This window comes from Pristiophorus japonicus, chromosome 3 (assembly GCF_044704955.1).
Source record: "Pristiophorus japonicus isolate sPriJap1 chromosome 3, sPriJap1.hap1, whole genome shotgun sequence".
Lineage (NCBI taxonomy): Eukaryota > Metazoa > Chordata > Chondrichthyes > Pristiophoridae > Pristiophorus > Pristiophorus japonicus.
Window position 1 is genome coordinate 189,654,960 of NC_091979.1, and position 17,952 is coordinate 189,672,911.

The 17,952-nt window shown below is 43.9% G+C and overlaps 1 protein-coding gene across 5 annotated transcripts in view; it reads right to left on the minus strand.

The window, feature by feature from the left end:
• The window catches only part of LOC139260041 (double-stranded RNA-specific editase 1-like), a 407,611-nt gene that overhangs the window by 342,941 nt on the left and 46,718 nt on the right, over positions 1 to 17,952 (minus strand). The window contains exon 1 of one of the 5 annotated variants that reach the window (XM_070876119.1): positions 13,939 to 13,996. The exons of the other annotated variants lie outside the window; for them this stretch is intronic. The gene's annotated coding sequence lies outside the window, so the exon portion shown is untranslated. Of the gene's footprint in view, positions 1 to 13,938; positions 13,997 to 17,952 lie in introns of those variants that run through there. 5 annotated transcript variants of the gene reach the window in all.

Below are 17,952 nucleotides of genomic sequence, written 5' to 3' on the forward strand. Positions count from 1 at the left end.
GGGGTCCCTGCCGCAGAGGTGTTCGGGTGTGCCCCGCCGCGGAGGTGTTCGGGTGTGCCCCGCCGCGGAGGAGCTATTCAGGCGGGCTAGCGAGGAGATCCTGAGGTAAGGGCAGCTGCGGTGAGGTAAGTGCACAGGCGGTGAGGCCAGAGGTCGGCAGGGTTCGGATTCCGGAACATTTCACGGATTCCAGACGACCCTGCCACCGATTGGTCCGGATTCCGGAATTTGGACGCTGCATCTGTATGCAATTCAGACTAAGCTCCGTTTTCTCACCCCGACAGACCAAAACATTCCTTTTGACAAGAGTACTGGATTTTAAGATGTATTAACCAGTTGTTCTCTCGTATTGTGAATGCTGTAATGTATTGCGTCATACCTGGTTTCATTCTTGTAAATTCAATTCCACCTTGTCCTAGTGGAAAAAACCATCTATGGTTTCGTGAAAAAAATATTTTTTTAAATAAAATAGTATAATGTATATATGGTCTTTTTAATTAAATCAAACAGCACTATAAGGGGACCAGAATCCAGAAATTAACCTTTTTCCTCTTTCTTCAACTCCCTCCTTCACTCCACCATGTCATACATCACCATGTGCAAGGGTACAGTTCAACAGGTGCCGGCAACCCTACAGCACCTTGCACAGAGGCTTTTCGTCATGCATATGCCTTTATAGTGAGCATCAACATACTATTCTATCATGGAGCCAGCAGAGGTAGAAGAAATCCTGCACACATCTGATCACTACACATTTGCACTTTCCAGGTAGGGTTACTCGATTTTGGTATGGTATGACATGACCCGTTCGGTTGTTGGTATTTAGTGCCCCAGTGGTTAGAGTTATGGGCCCGTGACTCCCCGAGGTCATAGTTCAGGTTAGTCTGTGGTGGTTCAAACTGCCTACGTTTAAAGCGGGGTTATCAGGTTTCTGCCCATCCCCTGTTTGTATCTACTTGTTGTGATTGAGATGGCCCATGGTTTGGGCTGGGTCCCCGTAAGTCCCTGTGGTCTGTGTTACGGTTATTTTATTGTGATTCCGATCGGTTCCGTTTAGAAGATTCCATATTATTCCGGGGTAGGTCTGGTTTTTGACTGTGCGGGTGGTGGCTTGTTTATAGAGGAAAAACATGTTTTTTTGTAGTGGGTTGGTTCCTCGGTTCGTATGGGGAAGGGGCGAAGGTTTATTTTTTATTGTGTAGTGTAGGAGAGGCGCGAGTTCGGGGTTCAGAAGAGGCGAGGGCCCAGGGGCAGCCTGGGCCAGCCCACAGTGCGATGTGCGAGCACTAGGTCTGTGCAGCAGAGCTGGTCTCCAGTCGTCTTGGGTAATCCTTGCCACTAGATCAAGACCTAGCTCTGTCAAGCCCGCATGGTGGCTGGTGCGCAATGGTCACCACACGTTAAAAAAATCCACGCACAGGCAGCTTCAACATGTAATTCGGGATCTGGAATATTAGGTCCTTCATTGAAACTCATCCCTTTTTGGTATGGAAGCAAGTCACCCTCGCTTCGAGGGACTGTCTATGATGATGATGAGGGTATGACATATCACAATCTTTAACTGGTCTGAGCAAGAGCTATCACAGTTTCTTTAAAAAAGACGCAAGATAATGGTTATTCCAGCCAAGATTTTCATACATTAACAAAATAAAATCATAGCTATAAACATTATCTGTCTTGCTCTGCAATAAGAATAAAACTCATTCCCAAGACTGAGATTTGCAACATGCTCTTTGCAATAGTAAGTCAACCGACCAGTCTCACTACAATCCTGATAAATACAGTTGGAACCAGCCAACAATACTTAACTACATGCATCTGTAAAGCCCCGCCCCCCCATGCCGCGTCTCTGAAGCCACCTCCCCCCAATGCAGCATCTGTCAAGTTCCACCGCCCCTTCCCAGCTATGAATCATTCATGGTGAAGAGAAGCAAGACCTGAGGCCCGAGACTGCCAACTGGATTTTGACGGGTGGCCGAGAGAGAGAAATAGAGAGGCTGGGGGAGGGAGATAGAGATAGAGATAGAGAGGCTGGGGGAGGGAGATAGAGATAGAGATAGAGAGGCTGGGGGAGGGAGATAGAGATAAAGAGGCTGGGGGAGGGAGATAGAGATAGAGAGGCTGGGGGAGGGAGATAGAGATAGAGAGGCTGGGGGAGGGAGATAGAGATAGAGAGGCTGGGGGAGGGAGATAGAGATAGAGAGGCTGGGGGAGGGAGATAGAGATAGAGAGGCTGGGGGAGGGAGATAGAGATAGAGAGGCTGGGGGAGGGAGATAGAGATAGAGAGGCTGGGGGAGGGAGATAGAGATAGAGAGGCTGGGGGAGGGAGATAGAGATAGAGAGGCTGGGGGAGGGAGATAGAGATAGAGAGGCTGGGGGAGGGAGATAGAGAGGCTGGGGGAGGGAGATAGAGAGGCTGGGGGAGGGAGATAGAGAGGCTGGGGGAGGGAGATAGAGAGGCTGGGGGAGGGAGATAGAGAGGCTGGGGGAGGGAGATAGAGAGGCTGGGGGAGGGAGATAGAGAGGCTGGGGGAGGGAGATAGAGAGGCTGGGGGAGGGAGATAGAGAGGCTGGGGGAGGGAGATAGAGAGGCTGGGGGAGGGAGATAGAGAGGCTGGGGGAGGGAGATAAAGAGGCTGGGGGAGAAAGAGAGAGAGAGACTGAGACTGGAGGGGAGAGAGAGTGCGACCTGGGTGGGGAGAAGGAATCAGAGGGGAGAGGGGGAAGATGAATCACGTTCTTTCAACCCCCTACAAGGGACATGGTTGGAGTGGATGATATCCAGAAGTCACGACACTGTCGCTATTCACTTCATATCCAATAAATCTGTTAACAATCCGTACACAATGCCCTATCTATGGCGGGGTGGGGGTGTTAGGGCGGGTTAAGGGAGGGGTGGGGGATGTAGTTGGACTGGGGTAAGACACTTCATCTGGGCGAGGCATGCAGTTGGACTGGGGTGAGGCACTTTGGTTGGAGAAGGCATGCACTTGGGCTGGGGTAAGGTACTTTGGCTGTCCCTTGCTGTCTTCTGGGGAGCTGTCTGTCACTTCAGGAAGTCAAAGTGGACCGAGTTACAATTTGCAAAGTCAGTGAGACCTTGGGATGGGCGGTTCCAGTTACACATTCCAGTGAAACTTTAGGGTGTGGCTTATCCTCCAAGGGGACCAATCATAGAAAATGGGTGGAGCATGGTGGCTATTTTTGCTGTACAAATAAGTGTGTCATTATTTTATTCAACGTTCAAGTGGTGCAAGTGGGGATATAAATGGTTCCACAAAAGATTTGCAAGATTACTTTCTTCTCTTGTCCTCTTTCGATATTGGCTTTCAACCAGGCATAACAAAGGGCTGAGAATTGATCAGCTGAGACAATGAATGTGGTAATAACTGGAAAACACTACAGGCAATACTAACTTTCTATAATTAAACAAAGTTATGCTACTGCCTCTATAGAAACCTTATGGTACACTGGAAACTTTTTGCCAGAATTTCAAACTTGCCTTTACAGAAAAGCTCATGTCTCCACAGGTGACATAAATGCCCCACAAATTGAAACTTCCACCCTGGCACTTGTGAATGGCATAGTGTGCCACAGGAGTAAAAATTACCTTTAGTGACCCATGGGCTGCCCATCATGCTCTCCTGTCTGCTTTGAAAATGGAGTGTTTTAGCCTGAACTGTGAGACGTTCAAGATTTACTTACAAGAAAGATAAATTACAGAGAGACTGAAAAATACAGCAAGTAACCAATAGTACAATACTTAACAAATTGATAAAAAAAATAAGATTCAAAGATCTTTATTTTTTCAGTAACTTCCAACTAAGTCTCAAAATGTTACACAATGACTCCACGGAGCCCAGAATTAGCAATGTAAAGCAGGAACTGGTACCCCTAGGTCTAGTGTCCAATTATATCCTTGCAACTCAGAGAAGAAATTCTTCCTGATCTCAGTTTTAAATGGGCGGCGCCTTATTCTGAGACTATATCTCCCAGTTTTAGTTTCCCCTATGAGTCCACCTTGTTGAGCCCCTTCATTATCTTATATGTTTCGCTAATATCACCTCTCATTCTTCCGGACTCCAATGAGAATAGGCCCAACTTACTCAACCTATCCTCATAAAGGTCAACCCCCTCATCTCTGGAATCAATTTAGTGAACCTTCTCTGAATAGCCTCCAATGCAAGTATCTCCTTCCTTAAATACGGAGACTAAAACTGTACGTAGTACTCTATGTGTGGCTTCACCAATACCCTTGACACTAGAAACTACACAACAGTGGATAATCAAGGATAATTAATACTATCACTAATGAAGTAGTACTAGGTAAAATAATGGGACTGAAAGCGGGCATGTCCACTGGACCTGATGGCTTACATCGTAGGATCTTAAGAAAAATGGTAACAGAGATAGTGGACGCCTTGGTTGTAATCTACCAAAATTCCCTGGACTCTGGGGCGGTTCCAGTGGATTGGAAAACCGCAAATGTAAAGTCCCTATTTAAAAAAAGGATGCAGACAAAAAGCAGGAAACTATAGGCCAGTTAGCCTAACATCTGTCTTTAGGAAAATGCTGAGTCAGCATGGTTTTATGTAAGGGAAATCATGTTTCACAAATTTGCTGGAGTTCTTTGAGGATGTAATGAGCAGGGTGGATAAGGGAGGGGGGGGGGGGGACCAGTGGATGTGGTGTATTTGGATTTCCAGAAGGCATTCGATAAGGTGCTACATAAGAGGTTGCTGCACAAGATAAAAGCTCACAGGGTTGGGGGTAATATATTAGCATGGATAGAGGATTGGCTAACTAACAGAAAACAGAGAGTCGGGATAAATGGATCATTTTCCAGTTGCCAAACAGTGACTAGTGGGGTGCCGCAGAGATCGGTGCTCGGTGCTCAACTATTTACAATCTATATTAATGATTTGAATGAAGGGGCAGAGTGTAATGTAGCCAAGTTTGCTGATGATAAAAAGATGGGTGGGAAAGCAAATTGTGAGGAGGACATAAAAAATCTGCAAAGGGATCGAGACAGACTAATTGAATGGGCAAAAATTTGGCAGATGGAATATAATGTGGGACAATGTGACGTTATCCACTTTGGCAGAAATAATAGAAAAGCAAATTATAATTTAAATGCAGAAAAATTGCAAAGTGCTGCAGTACAGAGAGACCTGGGGGATCTTGTACATGAAACACAAAACGTTACAGCAAGTAATCAGGAAGGCAAATGGAATGTTGGCCTTTATTGCAAGGGGGATAGAGTATAAAAGCAGAGAAGTCCTGCTACAACTATACAGGGTAATAGTGAGGCCACACCTAGGGTACTGCGTACAGTTTTGGTCTCCGTATTTAAGGAAGGATATACTTGCATTGGAGGCTGTTCAGAGAAGGTTCACTAGGTTGATTCCGGAGATGGTGGGGTTGACTTATGAAGATACGTTGAGTAGATTGGGCCTATACACATTGGAGTTCAGAAGAAAGAGAGGTGAACTTATTGAAACATATAATGAGGGGGCTCGACAGGTGGATGCAGAGAGGATATTTCCACTCATAGGGGAGACTAAAACTAGGGGACATAGTCTTAGAATAAGGGGCCGTCCATTTAAAACTGAGATGAGAAATTTCCTCGGAGAGTTGTAAATATATGGAATTCTCTGCACCAGAGAGCTGTGGAGGCTGGGTCATTGAGTATATTTAAGGCGGAGATAGACAGATTTTTGAGCGATAAGGGAGTAAAGGGTTATGGGGAGTGGGCAGGGACGTGGAGCTAAGTCCATGATCAGATCAGCCATAATCTTATTGAATAGCGGAGCAGGCTCGAGGGGCCAAATGGCCTACTCCTGCTCCTATTTCTTATGTTATGTTCTGAAAATATTTGTTCAACATCTTTGCCATTTCCATTCTCCATTATTTCAAATGGACTTCTAAATTAATTAATTGGCTATGAAGCTCTTGGGAATATCTTGGACTTGAACGGTGGTATACAAGCTCAAGTTTGTTCTTCCTTTCATAACGTGACTAGAGCACATAGGAACATAACTCACGCATAGACACTTTGGTCATAGATAGATAAGATTAGATACACACAAACAGATCAAGGGAAGTATGGAAGCAAATTACTTGATATTTTGCTCAATGATAAATAAATACATAACAAGTATAACAGATGGCTGGCGAGGTAAAAGGCAATAATCAAGTCAAGAGGTTGAAAATTTAGTAACAATCTTCAACAGAATTCCAAATATTCAATTGCTGCTTTGTGCTCCTGCCAAACATTTTTTTAAATTTCTTTATACACCTGGCAGTACTTATATCAAAGCGTTTTCTTTGTTCTTAAAATGGCGAGCTGCCACTTGTTTTTGGACTGTAATCCCAAGTGCCTTTGAAAGTTTTACTACGCTAATGGCGCTATATAAATGCAAGTTGTAATTGTATTCATCGCCTATTTTTCTTTAGCCAGGAAGAGTGAATTTCACAACTAGTATAGGTGAGAAGCTAATATAATTAACACTGGTGCCAAACCTGAAAATATACATTCTACAAAGTCCTGTGTCAATGATCATAGTGCTCGTGGAATAAAGGCAACACTGCAGTTGGTCAGTTGTGTGAATAATGAGTGTTTTTTGAAAACACAATGCAGACAAGACATTTTTTGAAATCAAAACATGAAGCCAAAACCCAATTAATTTAGTGTCCTGTGGAGACACCAACAACACAACGATTTAAAAAGGCTCATATTTTAAGTGTGCTATCCTTTTACTTAAAGCACAGCAACACAATATTGATAAAGGCACATTCTCAGGCTCATGCTCTTCCCTATATTACAGTAAACAAAACTTCACCAAAGGGGGAAAAAAGCATGCCTTTTTCAGCCCAAAAGACTGCCATACAACTGACAAGAACGTTTACCAATAAATCTCATGGTTTAATAACATAAATATTGGTACTTCTCACATTTCTCAATGTTCTTCACTTATAAAATTCTGAACAATCAGCTTCTGAAAATAAAAGGAAAGTTATGCTTGGTAAAACACAGTTAATTAACTGAGTCCAACAGCGCTGCATCATTGAAGCTTCTAGGGGAGAATCATTTTACAATGAATCACAATGTGGCCAGGAAATCAATGCTTTTGTTGGTTTCCATTACAACCCAGTGGATGGTGCTGAAACACACCAGCCCTCAAAAACCTGTCATTTTAGTTCCTTAGTGGGGATTCACAAAAAAAAATGGTAGTACTGGGGCTATGTGGAGCATGGCACTGCAAGAAAACACTTGCATTTATATAGCAACTTTCATGTTTTCACAGCCAATTAATTACTTCTGAAGTGTATTGTAGGCAAATTATCACTATTGAGTAACATGACTTTACTGGGCTGTATATAGTTTAAAACTAAATAGTAATAGATTTGATCTTGGATGGCACATTATGCAGATTTGTTTCTGAAAACCATTCCCTCACGTCATTACAGGCCTTTTTCATACAAACTCTAATAATTCCTATTGCAAACAATGATTGAACGTTTCAGTGCTTCTAAGACATGGTATCCAGGGCATTGCAGGATTAGCACTCATTCTGCAAATCCAAATTGTACAATCTTTAGCAAGCTTACATTGTAGTTGTATTAGCAAAATAAATCCTTGTAGCAGATGGCTCTATTCCACATTTGGTGTGTGTCCTTGATTATTAGAGATTAAAAAATCAATAGTCCTGAAAAATAATCAGTTTTATATAAATCTACAGTGGAATATTAATGTTCATCAATACCATTAGAAACCGATGTATCGCCATAACAGAACAGATCTGTCAGCTTGTCCTGATTGCAAAGGACTTGCTGTTGTTCCATCATCCAGATCTTTGACCCTGCTTCATACATCAAGAGAAGCTCTGGTACCAATCTAGTTTCGAGAAAATGCACCAGAATTTAGTGCTGAAGAGCAACTGGTTCTTGCACTTCACTACTCTTGAAAACACTGATCAAGATATCTCGATTCTGAACCACAAATTCAAGAGTTTCTTGCACATAATCAAAAGGTTGGTTTGTGAAGTGTCAAATTCCAAATGATCTGAAACTGTTCTAATCAGAAACTAAATGTATTAATTTATATTTATACATAAAGCTAGTCTAGATGTATAGTAACAATGTCATGCTATTCAACCATGACAGGCACATCACCAAAACACATTGCACCACACTCACTGCCACACTCCCCTGTCTCTTGTAGGAAAAGAGACAACCGGAGGCCGCAGGAGGTAACCGGCGGGGAAAGGCATGGCTGCATGACCTTACCTCGACAGAGAAGACGGTGGTTGCCATCATTGGAGTGGCCATCACTGAGCCCGTGACCAGCGGCATGGCTTAAAACAATCGAAGAGGATGATATTCTCACACCTATTCCTCCTCACACTCACTTCCCCCTCATCCCACAATGTCTTCTGATTTACAAGCTGCAGATGGTGTAAGCATGCACCTCTTGCTTTGCCCCCTTCTCACCACAACCTAACTCTTGTGCCTTTCTCCTTTCAGATACCCAAGACTGCAACCTGACCAGGCAGCAGTGGAGGAGCAAGAACGGGAAGAGGAAGGAGGTAGTGATAATGAAGACACAGCATAGTCACTCAATTTCACACTCGCAGCCGCCAGCTCAGACACTGACACTGTGCATACTTTAGAGGATGGCTTGCATACTTTAGAGGATGGCTTAGACACGGGATCTGCATGTGTGAGACACCTGCTGCCATCGTGACTGCAGTTACCAGCATTCAAGGGGACTTACAGGGTGTCACAGCAGTCCAGCAATCTGTTCTCCCAACAGATTACTAGGATTGCTGAATGTCATCCAGGTCTTGCTGCATGCAGGCATGGATTGCTTCATCATCTGAGCAGTTGTGAATGGAACTGAACACCGTGCAATCATCAGTGAACATCCCCATTTCTGACCTTATGATGAAGCAGCTGAAGATGCTTGGGCCAAGGACATTGCCAGGTGGAACTCCTGCAGCGATGTCCTGGGTCCAAGATGATTTGGCCTTCAACAACCACAAACATCTTTCTTTGTGCTAGATTATGACTCCAGCCAGTGGAAGAGTTTTCCCGATTCCCATTGATTTAATTTTACTCGCACTCGGTCAAATGCTGCCTTGCTGTCAAGGGCAGTCACTCTCACCTCACCTCTGTAATTCAGCTCTTTTGTCCATGTTTGGACCAAGGCTGTAATGAGGTCTGGAGCCAAGTGCTCCTGGTGGATTAGTTTAGGTTTGTATGCAATATGGAATGATTTAATTTATAATTTTGGTTTGGAATGTTTATTTTGATTTGGCATTGTGGCAAAGCGGCACTGTAATGGTCAGTGACATACATAGAAGTTACAAAATAGAAACAGGCCATTCGACCCAACTAGTCCTTGTCATCGTTTATCTTCAATGCGAGAAAATATCTGTAATCACATTTACCCACTCTGTTACCATAGCCCTTCATAACCTTTTCCTTTATCCATGGATCCAATCTCCTCTTGAATGTTGACAGTTTCTGTTATATGCTGATATTAGATATACTCTCTGTTTGGTCACTGTATAGTTGCATAAGATGGAGACTTGTTTACTTGATGTACTATCAATAAGGTTGACACCGTGTATATTCTATGCTGGCACCACTAGAGGGTGCAACTGATGGAGACCGAGGTTTCCTGCCCTGGTGGCAGGGGCTGCATAAAAGGGAAGCCACCATGCGGCTGCCTCACTCTGGAGTTACGAATAAAGAACCAAGGTCACTACAGTTTGAGTACAACACATTGCCTCGTGGAGTCATTCATTAGGTAATTACAGACACAAGTTTCTGCCTCAACCTCAACCCTGGGAGTGAATTCCACAACCTCACAACTCTGAAGAAGTTTCTCCGACCTTCTGTTCCAAATCTCACATTTAATCATGTATCTGTGGCCCCTCTCTGCTGACCTCTCAACTACTGGAAACAGTCTGCTTCTATCTATTTTGTCTCTGCCTTATACTATCAAAAGAAAAGACCGAATTTTTCTACGCCTTTCTTCGTATTTGAATTTTCTTTTACAAGGCATAAGAACATAAATAGGAGCAGGAGTAGGCCATATGACCCCTCAAGCCTGCTCCGCCATTTAATACGATCACAGCTGATCTGATCATGAACTCAGGTCCACTTCCCTGCCCGCTCCCCATAACATCATATTCCCTTATCGTTCAAGAAACTGTCTATCTCGGTCTTAAATGTATTCAATGTCCCGGCTTCCACAGCTCTCTGAGGCAGCGAATTCCACAGATCCACAACCCTCAGAAGAAATTCCTCCTCATCTCAGTTTTAAATGGGCGGCCCCTTATTGTAAGATTATGCCCCCTAGTTCTAGTCTCCCCATCAGTGGAAACAGCCTCTCTGCATCCACCTTGTCAAGCCCCCTCATTATCTTATACATTTCGATAAGATCACCTCTCATTTTTGTGAATTCAAATGAGTAGAGGCCCAACCTACTCAACCTTTCCTCATCTCTGGAATCAACCTTGTGAACCTTCTCTGAACTGCCTCCAAAGCAAGTATATCCTTTCGTAAATATGGAAACCAAAACTGTACGCAATATTCCAGATGTGGCCTCACCAATACCCTGCACAACTGTAGCAAGACTTCCCTGCTTTTATACTCCATCCCCTTTGCAATAAAGGCCAAGATTCCATTGGCCTTCCTGATCACTTGCTGTACCTGCATACTAACCTTTTGTGTTTCATGCACAAGTACCCCCAGGTCCCGCTGTACTGCAGCACTTTGCAATCTTTCTCCATTTAAATAATAACTTGCTCTTTGATTTTTTTCTGCCAAAGTGCATGACCTCACACTTTCCAACATTATACTCCATCTGCCAAATTTTTGCCCACTCACTTAGCGAATGTCCGAGTGAATCTCCATCATATCCTCTCTAAAGAATCAATATTCTTTCTCTTGTATGGGGCCCAATAAGTACACAGTCTACATTTTATCAGTCGTAATATGAGTACCCATGGAGTTTGAGAGGGAAGGTAAATTATGGGACTGTTGGTGAATGTGGAATTGGGTTAGCATTTCCTGGTATAATAGCCAGATGAGTTATTCACAGGCAGCCTGGCCAGAAAGGGACTGCCTGAGTTAATTTCTCCCTTCCTCTTCCTGCCCTGCCTCCTCCTCAGCTGGTCACCGTACGGCTGGTGGGAAGGCTAGTGCCCTCATGATGGTAAGATTGTGCAGCATGCAGCAGACCACGAGTACTGCAAGCTCCTCAAGAGAGAGGTTCAGACAGCAGAAAGAATGATATTTTGTGTGGCAGCATGGCTTTAGTTATATGAATGCTGCCCACGTGTGCATGGGTTGAGCACCAGAGTGATAAGCCATGTCGTTAACGGATAGCCATTGGTCGCCCAGTAGCCATCCTCTGGTTATAGTGGCTTAAATGCTAGTGGGTCAGCAGACTGCTGCAGAATGAAGGCAGCATGACTGCTGCCTGATTCGCTGAATATGGTCGCACACCAACTGGATATTGATAGAGTGGAATCCCTTTCGGTTGCGGCACATCTCAGAGTTGATGTGCAGCACCCACAGAGCAACGAGAGTTCAGATAATGGCACCCTGCACCATGGGGAAGGCTGCAATCCTCGCAATACCACATGCTCACTCAGTCTGCTGTTCTCGGGTCAGAGAGAAGGAAATGTATTCAGTCATCTTCGAATAGAGCCGGAGTTACCTCCCTTATACAAACTGGGAGATAATGCAAATGTATCCTGCTCCACCCTGGAAAGCGCCTGATGCATAAAAGTTCATGGGCACCGTAACCTTCACAACCACTGGCAATGTGGTCCTCGCCCTGCTTGGAGATTGTAGTTGTGGCTGCAGCAGGTGTTAGATTTCAGTGAGAACATCCTTGGTGAACCACAGACATCCGACACACTGTTCCTCACTGAGGTTCAGGTAGGTAGAAGTGTTGCTCCCTGAATACCCGGGGCAGATATGGCCTCCTGCTGAGACCCCTTCTCCCCCTCCTCTCTGCCAGCAGCTTGTCCTGCTCTGCGTCACCTCTGCTCATTCTCTCCGTCATGCTGTAGGCCAAGTGGAATGCCTACTATAGCATCCATGTCTTGCAGCAAGTGGTCTACGCAGAGGCCTTGAAGTCAGGACAAAGTTCTTCCACACGTGCCACATCAATCCCCATCAACTTAAAAAAAACTCTGGAAACCACCAAACATTTCTACAAATGCAGCAACAGCCAGTGGAAATCAATCAGCAGCTAACCTGTAAGTAGATGATGATCCCTTTAAATAGCACTGGTTAGGGGAGGTCCTTTCTGCTGGGTTCAGCTGTGCGAGCTTGAGAGAGCATTGAGCTCCAAAAAGGCAGGGCTGATTTCAAATCAAGGTTGCATGCTGATTGGACATGACGACCTGCCTACTCAACACTTCTGGCGCATGCTCCCTGTGCCAATGCCCTACTCAAGATGGTGCCCGGCGCAGTTCGCCCGCATTTTAAAACTGCAACAGGCAGTACGGAACCAAATTTTGTGAGCAAGGTGTTCCCAAACACTAATATTCAGTATTATTATTAAATCAAAATGGCAGCCAGTTTCTCAAAAACATTTTTTTTTTTAATTATTATTCCGTCCTCGGATGTGGGCGTCAGTGGCAAGGCCAGCATTTATTGCCCATGAGACGGTAGTGGTGTTATTGAACTGCAGTAGTCCTGTGAAGGTACTCCCATAGTATTGTTAGTGAGTTCCAGTGACAATGAAGGAACAGAGATATATTTCCAAATCAGGATGGTGTATGTTTTGGAGGGGAACTTGGGGTTGGTGGTGTCCCATGCGCCTGCTGCCTTGTCCTTCTTGGTGTAGAGGTCACGGGTTTGGGAGGTATTGCTGAAGAAGCCTTGGTGAGCTGCTGTGGTGCATCGCGTAGATGGTACACAAGCAGTGGAGGAAATGAATGTTTAAGGTGGTGGATGGGATGCAAATCAAGCAGGCTGCTCTGTCCTGGATGATGTAGAGTGTTGTTGGAGCTGCACTCGTCCAGGCAAGTGGAGAGTATTCCATCACACTCCTGACTTGGGCCTTGTAGATGGTGGAAAGGCTTTGGGGAGTCAGAAGGGGAGACACTTGCCGCAGAATATCCAACCCTCTGTCGCGCTCTTGATGCCACGGAGGGCGCTGAGCTCCTAGAGTCTTGTCGCCGAGAGCATGCAGAAACCAAGCGCAGACAGCGGAAGGAGCATGCGGCAAACCAGACTCCCCACCCACCCTTTCCTTCAACCATGTCTGTCCCACCTGTGACAGAGACTGTGGTTCTCTATTGGACTGTACAGCCAGCCGAGAACTCATGCTAAGAGTGGAAGCAAGTCTTCCGATTTCAAGGGACTGCCGATGATGATTTATGTGGCTGGTCCAATTAAGTTTCTGGCCAATGGTGACCCCCAGGTTGTTGATGGTGGGTGATTCAGCGATAGCAATACCACTGAATGTCATGGCAGTGGTTAAATTATTGCTTGTTGGAGATGGTCAATGCCTGGCACTTGTGTTGCGAATGTTACTTACCACTTATCAGCCAAGCCTGACTGTCATCCAGCTTTTGCTGCATGTGGGCATGTACTGCTTCATTATCTGCTTCAAAACACTGAGCAATCATCAGCGAACATCCCTACTTCTGACCTTATGATGGAGGGAAAGTCATTGATGAAGCAGCTGAAGATGGTTGGGCCCAAGACACTGTCCTGAGGAACCCCTGCAGCGATCTGCTGGGGCCAGGATGATTGGCCTCCAACAACCACCTTCCTTTGTGGTTGGTGTAACTCCAGCCAGTGGAAAGTTTTCCCATCGATTCCCATTGACTTCAGATTCACCCGGGCTCCTGATGCCATACTCGGTCAAATGCTGCTTTGATGTCAAGGACAGTTACGCTCACCTCAACTCTGGAATTCAGCTCTTTTGCCAATGTTTGAACCAAGGCTGTAATGAAGTCTGTAGCCGAGTGGTCCTGGCAGAAAGTATTGGAAACAGATCTTGTTTAGTCTGCAGAAATATTAATTTACAACCCTGCATCTTATACAGTGTAAAAATAGAGGGTTATGAGGCAGATTTAACCATGATTTCGAGAAGTAGTCAAGAGTGAAAAGTTGTATAGTTATGACTCAAAAGTAGGAACATTGTAAACTATAATTAAAGGACATGTTAAGCCAGCCAGAAAGTGCATAATTCTGCATTGTACATGTTTCAGCTCGGAGAATGAAGCAGCTGTCTAAGTTCAGATAAAAGTAATTACAAATACAAAATCCTGCATTATGACCTCACCCCAAAGCAGTTGGAGGAAAATATTGTGCTGCCTAGCAGCCTGCAATTGCAGAATGCTGCTCAATATGGTAGTATTTCAAAGCTGCCCAAAAGAGCCTTTTAGGAAGAGACCAAAGGCAAAGATGCTGTGCTAAAAATTCAACGTCATGTGTTAATGTGCAAAATAATTACAACATCCTTCCACTTTTTCTTTAAAAAACAGGCTGATGCAATGGAGCATGCGATGAGACAGAATAGGAAGGGAATAGTGTAGAACTGAGAAACTGTGAGGTATATCCATCGCTCAGTGAAAATTTCACCTGAGGTAAACCCAACCACCCAGATTCCCATTCTTCCAATATTGCTACCTAGAAATGAAAAGAGTCCAGATATTTCAGTTATGGCCACTGCATGTTTTTGTGAAAGCTACCTGGCTGCTTGATCATGCGAGCCACATTGCGACGACATTAAAATCAATGACAGTATGTGAACTTCCACACTGCATTTGAAGATCAAAGAAGACAAACCAAGTTGTATACTTAAGATCAGCAAATGGAAAATGTAATCGAGTCTGACTATAGTGCTATCTAGCGACTGTTCTATACAGATTACATTTCGATAAAGAAGTAAAACTGCAAAGCGCTGCAAGCTTGACTGACTGTAGAATGTGCAACAGCCTCAGTACATTGGACAGTGCAATATTACACCAGTTTCCCAAATATTAGCATGGCTCTTGCATCCACTCAAACTAGCAACAGCATTGCTGAACTCTTAACAGACTGCCTCAGTTGGTTTCATAACAGCTAAATACACGAGAATGGGGAAAACATGGAACAAAACAATATTCCATATTAGACTGCGTCACATGCAACACAAAGGGGATCGATCACTCTATTAATCAGCTAAATATAGACATAGAGTTCAAAATTAAGCTATGAAAACCGTGTAGTAATAAACACTCGAGTACAGCAGTTTCATTGAAACAAAACGTCTCTTGTTGGATATTTTCTGATCCATCAAAATAAGCTGAAACAGCAGCTCACTTGGAGTGTTTGATGAGAGTGAACACAATCTATGCTTTCCAAGCAAGTCAAAGAAGAAGCCAAAGCTCAAGTGGCTTTATCAACTTATTTGAACCCCTCCCAATTTCAACATTGTCCAAGCCAGTACTAAAAATGTTAAATTCCGGCGCTCATCATTGGACTTTGTGCAGCAGCTCGACTTTACTTGCACTTTGTCCTAGTTTTCCAGCACATATTCAAAAGAATTTGTAAAAACCACCTCAATATTTCTCTTACTCTTGTCTATTCCAGTAATCAAACCAAAATTAGACCACTACATTTATAACCTGGAGTTGCCTTCCACATTACTTCAAAGTCATTGTTGTCTCATCTTCCCTCCTTCGTTTTGTTTCTCTTGCTCTCGAAAACTCCAAACTAGAGGATGTGCAACAAAATATCAAGGGAGAACTAATTCCCCTCATAGAAATTCAGTAGCCAGTTCTGCAGCTCCCAGTGATCCTGGGAAATCCTGCCTCCAAAAGCACCATGGGTCCAGAAAAAGTACATATACTTCACAACAATCAGATTTGTCAAGATCACACTGAATCAGCTTAACAGCAGGTCGCCAGTGTTTTCTGAAACAGAACATACATTAAGATAATACTTCAAGCAATACTGAACTCTACAGCAAATACTTAAACATAATCCAAGTTCAACAACTCAGGAAATTTCAGGTAATTCGGCATTTTTTTTTTAAATTTTCCTCCTATATGTTACTTTCCATAGGATGTCCAGCATTTGCTTTCTATTAATGCCTTTTGCCAGCACAATGCCTATATATCCCCAAAGCTAAACAATACCCAGATATCTGAAGCACTGCTAGCTTTTATACTTGAACAAAGCAGCTCAGCCCTCAGTGTTAAGGCACTTTTAATTCAGATGATTTCGAGAGTAAGGATTCAAGCAAGCAAGAAACACAAAAAAGCCATCAAACCCAACCTCACTTAATTGGCATACAAAATAGAGGCCAGTTACCCATTAATTCTGGTGCTAAATCAAGGAAATTTGTGCTTACTAGGAGGATGATCCCATCACCACACATTTCACAACCACCTGTATTTTTCTGCAACAAGCACCATTACTATTCTTAAATTGTGTGTCTGCAGCAGTGCTTTTTAGGGGAAAAAAAAGCTCCCGCCATGCCCTTCATGTTCATGTATTGATCTCAGTGATCCGTTTCACCTTTATCCCCAGAGAACTTGTAGTGGTTTTCACTCATTTTTGAGTTCCAATCTTTGGTGGCTGAGCTGGAAAGTTCCTCTTGCCAATAATTCAGACTTAATTTCCTTTCCAACTCCAGTAAACTGAAAAACAATGTCACTTACTGACCAGCTTATAAATAACAACCACAATTTTTTTTTCTCTGGTTTGGTTCTTGAAGCACCTTCGCTCTTGATTTATACAATTTATTGATTTTTGCAAAAAATAAACGTTTAGGGCAAGATTAAAAAGGCACATACTCAATACTGAAATTGGGGGGGGGGGGGGGGGCGCTGAAAGAGAAACAACTTTTGAAAGTAAACCTCATCACGTGCAATGGCTCAGCCAGCAACTTAACCAGTGTACTGTGGATCAATTGACAAAAAAAAAGGGGTCAGGACAAACAGCTTTCAGTGCACAACAATCCTGAATCAGTAAAACAAACATACTGCTTTTTTTTCCCCCCGAACTGGGAACTTAATCTATTTTAATTTTACTTTTGATAAATTAATCTTGATTACAATTTATTTTTCCATTTCAGAAAAAATCAATAAAAGTCCTGTAGCGGGTGGTCTGTGAGGTCAGGTTCACCTCTGACCTTCTGAGCGGTTCGAATCACTCCCACTCCCTGGGTTCTAGACTTTGGATTTATTTGGGGATGTGACAAAGTGCAAGAGACAACTGGTTTTGGTGCAAAGAACTTCGATTTTATTACAAAGAAGAAAAGTACAATGCCAAGCTTGAAATGACTAGAAGAAAGAACATTTCATCACACATTCAAAAGGGATTACAGAAAATAATACACCTCCCACCGCCTAACTCTGACTAGGTTAAACTCCAGGGCAAACAGGGAACATGCTCACCAATCCTTGATTATCCGTTGGCGGTGGTTCACGATTTAGGGGTTCACTGGACTCTGTAGGTTCTGCTTGCCGTACTCCGAACGTCGTAGAGGACTTCTGACTGCGTAGTCTTTAGTTGGGTGGTAGGGCACGTATTGGACTTATGGGGCGAGTACCCACTTTCTTCCGTCAGCAATAGGTTTTAAAGCCTCTTTAGGTAATGTTTAACCTGTTGGTAGCTAGGACTAGATTGTAGAGTGGAAACTTTCAAATCTTCAGTTTCTTCTTGGAGTTTTGGTTTTGGAATTGGTCGATCGTGGTGCTTTCGATGTTACCACGTTGGCTGTGGTCGGTTGTTGCCGCGATGGCGATGTCCGAAGTTAGTGGGAGCCGCTTTCTGCCGTGATGATGTTCTTCCTTCTTCTTTCGGTAGCAGGGCAGTATGGCCCAGGAATGTCGTCGAGGTTGGGGATGTTGGTGCTCAGAAGAGCTGCATAAACTGTTGCGGTGGTCTTTCTCCATCCTTCCCCTCTTCGAATGAATGAA